Consider the following 6,000-nt stretch of genomic DNA (forward strand, 5'->3'; position numbering starts at 1 on the left):
AGGGGGAACATATACCAGGATGGGGGAGAGGGGGACCAGGATGGGGGAGCAAATACCAGGATGTGGGACCAGGATGGGGGAGCATATACTAAGATGGGGGACCAGGATGGGGGAGCATATACCAGGATGGGGAAGCCTATACCAGGATGGGGGACTAGGATGGGGGAGCATATACCAGGATGGGGAAGCAAATACCAGGATGGGTGACATATACCAAGATGGAGGGAGTATATACCAGGATAGGTGACCAGGATGGGGGAGCATATACCAGGATCAGGGAGCATATATAAGGATGGGGGACCAGGGTGGGGGAGCATATACCAGGATGGGGGGGAGCATATACCAGGATGGGGGGAGCATATACCAGGATGGGGGGAGCATATACCAGGATGGGGGACCAGGATGGGGCAGCATATACCAGGATGGGATAGTATATACCAGGATGGGGGACCACGATGGGGCAGCATATATCAAGGTGGGGGATCAGGATGGGGGAGCATATAATAGGATAGGAGAGCATATACCAGGATGGGGGACCACGATGGGGGAGCATATACAAAGGTGGGGGATCAGGATGGGGGATCATATAATAGGATGGGGGAGCATACAAAAGGATGGGGGACCAGGCTGGGCAAGCATACATCAGGACGGGGGAGCATATACCAAGATGGGGAAGCATATATCAGCATGGTGGACCAGGATGGGTAAGCATATAATAGGATGGGAGACCAGACTGAGGGAGCATATACCAGGCTGGGGGGCATATACCAGGACTAGCTATTGAACCCGTTCTACGCGCAGGTGGCTAACATTTTTATTGGTACATTTTTGTGCTATGTTAAAGGGAATCTGTCACCAGAAATAACGCTGTTAACCTGCAGATATGCGGTTAATCTGCAGGTTAATAGCATTATTATGCTGCCCTGTGCCCGCATGGCGCCCCAACCCTGACTGAAAGCCCTAATGCTGAGGGGGTGTCATTCAGAACCGCGGGGACAGTTACAACCACTGCTCTGTATATTCAGAGCAATGACTGAACTGGCGCCGCCCCCGACCCCATGACTGAAACCGAATGCTGGCGGGGAGAATAAAGTTAATTTTCTCCCTGCTGCATTTGGCTGCATGCAGGCACTAGGTAGGTTAGTAACGCTATTACTCTGCAGATTAACCGAATATCTGCAGGTTAATAGTGTTATTTCTGAGGACAGGTTCCCTTTAATGTTGTAGTACAATACTTTAATAAAATGGCGCCAGACTCAGTGTGTGTGCATACCACGCTATCCGGCGCCATTTTATTGAAGTAATATACTACAACATCAACATAGCAGTGCGCATGCACCGCCCATCGCCATAATCCTTTTTGCTAGCGTGTGCGCACTGCTATGTTGCACTGCTTCAGTTCTGATAACACACAGTCTCAGTACTAGAAACATACACACACTCTCTTAGTGTTAGAGAAAAGCACACACCTCTTCAGGGCTGGGGATGGACACAGAGACACTGAGCACTGTATGTTGGTATAATTTGATCTCTATAGGCTAATAGTTAATTTACCACTGTGTGCACTGTAAGTTGGGCACTCATTATATTCATTTTTTCATTAGCCATCATTGTGTATTCTTATTTTGGGCAAAATTCTTTTGGATACTCATCACCAAATTGTATAGTTTAGTCATTTTACCATATATTACAGTATGTCATAAGGGGGTGGCACCAGCAGAAGGTACTGTAACGGGCACTAACCTATGGCCAGCCCTGTGCCTGCCTGTCTTTCATGATCAACAAAACAAACCATCAGCTTTAGGACAATTTTAGTTAGATTCTTGACCACAGATTTTTATGTAATGTTGGCCCTAGCCATCTTATTGCTCTAGCAGATACTTCCCATGACATGATACCACCAATACTTTCTTACAAAATGAAAGGAACAACATCAACAAACATGCATAAATTGGTATGAGTGATATTTCACCACATACTCACACAGTAAAAGACCTGGACTACATTAATTTTACCATGTATTATATTATACCAAATAATGGTAGCTCTAGTAGAAGGTACCATAATGGGCACCATCCATGTGTCTTCCTGTCTTTCATTTTCTGCAAACCATTGGTTTTAGGACAGCTTTAAGTAGATTCTTGACCATTAAAAATCCTGACACATCGAAACAGACTTTTACTGTAATGTTGGCTCTGTCTGGCCCATTACTTTAGCAGAATCTTCCTGTGGCATCATACCACTAATCCTTTCTTACAAAATGAAAGGAATAATATTAACACAGATACATAAATTGGCATAAGAGATCCACCATCACCATGCACCCCCACAGTAAAAAAAAGACCTGGACTATGGTAATTTTACCATGTTTTACAGTACCATATGGGGGTGGAACAAGCAGAAGGTGCCATAACGGGCACCTACCTATGGCCAATGCTTTGTCCACCTGTCTTTTATTTTCTACAAAGCAAACCATCAGCTTTTAGGCAATTTTTGGTAGATTCTTGACCATTCAAAATCCAGACACAATAAAACAGTCTTTTTCTGTAATGTTGGCCCTATCCAGCCCATTGCTTTAGAGGAATCTTCCCATGATATGATACCACTAATCCTTTCTTACAAAACAAAAGGAGCAACATCAACACACATACATAAATTGGTGCGAGAAATCCACCATCACCACGCACCCACACAGTACAAAAAAGACCTGGACTATGGGATACAATAAACCTGGGAAATTCCATTTCAATCATTAATCAGTAAGGATACACGGTAAAGTGGGAATAGCTGACTGTGCTGGTCACACGCAGGAGAGCAAGCTTATTTTATAGGATTGTGGAGTTAAAGAATCCCCCAGTAACTGGCACCTAACAATAGAGGGGTCACCAGGAGCTTAACCTTCACTATGGGAGCCCTGCAGCCTGATGCACCGGAGCTAAGCTGTTATATCTTATTAATATGTTTAGTTACCTCTGTCATCCAGACATTATTACTACTCAGTGAACATATTGACCTCAACACTAATATTAGCTCAGATTCCGCAGAGGGCTTAGGTGTCACATGCACAAGATTTCCATTTGCCTATAGCCGAGTTTTTATTATGTAATATTTTATGATACAGTAATATGTTATTTAATTTGTAGTTTTGTTGCTGCAAATATTTTATATTTTTAAAATTATTGATTATTTTATTTAACAACCTTCAAGTAACCCTTCACACCATGGCCAATTTTCATTTTTTCCCTTTATTTTGCTTCCGCCGACAGCCATTTTTTCCTCCCTTTCTTCCAAGATTCACAACTTTTTTATTCTTCAATGGTATAACCATGAGGTCTTGTTTTTTTTTGCTAGACAATTGGTAGTTTTTAATTACATTTTTTTTTTTTTACTATGTAATGCCCTACCACAAGAGGTAGTCCCTACCGGAAGAGGTAGTAGCAGCTTTTTAAAAAAGGGCTGGATGCTTTTCTCACGACAAATGACATTGTGAGTTATAAATAATCTAGCGATAGAAAATATATAACCGCTGGACATAGGTTGTGCCTTTTTTCAACCTATATAACCAGGACCGGACAGGCCATCTGCCCAAGCGGGCAAATGCCCGCCGGGCTGTAGCACTGAGCTACAAAGTGCGCCGTCAGCCCTGGTTTTTGGCAACCGGTCCTTTAAGTGTAGGCAGTGTGAGTGCGCTCATGCACTCATGATGCCGCCATGGTGCACACAGGGACTTTACCATGTTTGATACTGGCCCCTACCAGCATTAGGAAGGTTTTCCGTGGGTGGAGTTCTCAACGGCTCCTGGAATTTTTTAATTATTATTATTATTATTTTTATTATTATGGGGCTTTATCTTGATGACACTTACCCTGTATTGTAAATGACTTTATTCTGCAATTCATAATTACAGTGAAACCAATTATATATATTTTTGTATTATTATTATTATTTACTTTGTTTTTTTTGTGTTAAAGATTATAAACTTGGCACTCCAAAATTGATGCAAAGAAAAGGAAAAGATTTATTTTATTTCACATAAGCCTGGGTGAAAATAACATAAATCTTTCTCTTTTCTTCTCATCTATTTTGGAGTGCCAAGTTAATAATCTTTATCATATTCGGAGTGGAATCCTACTTGAGCACCCACTTGATAAAGGAGTGCCGCGTAGCATTTTTGATCTTTGTTTTTGTGTTGCTATATTGCGAGAGCTCGTATATCTTTTTTACTTTTCCATCAACAGGGGCCTTTGTTTTTTTTTTTGTGGAATGAGTTGATCACTTTATTTTTTTGAGGAGGGTGGGGTCGGGGTGACTAAAATAAAAAAAACAGCAATCATGACACTAATGTGACATAAATGGCTTGTTAAGAATGTTTCTGATTTAATAAAGCAGAATATAAGATTGTGAACATTTTAACTGGGAAAATTGCTTTTGTCATTTTTTTTAACATATTATTTAACTTTCAATCACTCTGCTCGCCATATTATCACCTGATAGGTGCACAAAGTTGCATTCATTAAGGTGTTGTTCCCAAAATATTAAGTTCTTCCTGTTCTTAGGATCAGAGGTAGCTTATTGTTTGCTTTAGGTTCAATAAAACCCAAGCGATCCTGATATTGGGACACTGGAGCCCAGGAACAGGGTTCTGCAGCCCCATCATGAATGGAATAAAGGAGCACTCCCATTCATTGTCTATGAAACTGACAGGGTAAGCTGAGTACAGCCCTGCAGTCAGTCCTATAGACAATAAATGGAGCGGAGGTAAAGCATGCACACCTTTACCATTCACTATGAGGCTCTGCAAAATCTCGCTCCAAAGGTGTCCCAGCAAGTCGGACCCCAGTGCTCTGTAAGTTATCCTATGGATAGGGAATCACTTAGTTCTTTTGGGAATAACCCTTTAAGCCCCCAGTGGCTGTAGCAGCTTGCAATCAGCCCCCTACGTCTATCCACTATTGACCTCAGCATCTACAAGATCAAATGATCAAACAGCCAGGATCCGAGTTATCTCTGATCCTGGCTGTTGAAGCCAAGTATCAGCTGTAGAGAGAGAGAATATTTTCCAGCTCAAAAGTTTGGGTCTCTATTCTTTTCATTGGGGTTCAGGTTCATGTTCGGGTAAAGTTCTGGTACCCAAACCGAACTTTGGAATAAAGTTTTGGTCAAGTATCAGAACCCAAACTTACACGGGTCCGCTCACTCCTATTCCAGAGTCTACATTATACCATGCAGTACATGCATGGCAGATCGTGTGAACCCTTTTGCAGTAGCGTTATATATATATATATAAATGGTAGCTAAAGGGATTGTCCGGAATTAGCAAAAAGGTTTCCAAAATCAGCACAACGTGTGTCCATGGGTTTTCTCTGTTATTGCAATGTAACCCTATTTAAGCGGTGATCACCGGGCTAAGCCAGAAGCAAGAATGGTGCTGTGTTTTCTAACAACCCGTTCAATAAATATCCAGCGCTCTCGCTAGCGTCGACAGAGCTTGTGTAGTACACAGATTTTTCACTGTCATTTTCCTCCTATAAAGTTCTTTGCAGATTTCTTTTTTCCGTCATGCAGGACGTTGGATTTAGGGTAATTTGGAATACAGTAAAAAAAAATAAAAAAAACAAAATCAAGTTCAGAATTGGAGATTGTGTTCCTATTGTCGCTGAGCGCCCGCCGATTCTACCGGTAACAGGCTCCAACTTCTGCAAAGTTCTGTCGAGAAAGGAAATAATCAGTGACCATTAAACCATCGCGTCCATCAATCAGTCGCTGGAGCCGGGTAATTCTTCCCAGTAATGTCTTCATTAACTTGGAGCCAGTATATCATTTTCGGGGCTCTTTCTTCTTTTGTGCCTTCACACATTGCTGTGACCTTCATTTACCTCTGAAGAGCTTCTTCTTTATACGGCTTCTTATAGTCTAATCTTTCTGCTCTTGAATATAATTCATTTGATCAGTAAAAGTTCATTTCCACAGTCCCAGGAGTATTTTATACCCATTGCCTCC

Source organism: Phyllobates terribilis, unplaced genomic scaffold, assembly GCF_046119375.1.
Source record: "Phyllobates terribilis strain yellow unplaced genomic scaffold, ASM4611937v1 Scaffold_3__8_contigs__length_932513732, whole genome shotgun sequence".
NCBI lineage: Eukaryota > Metazoa > Chordata > Amphibia > Anura > Dendrobatidae > Phyllobates > Phyllobates terribilis.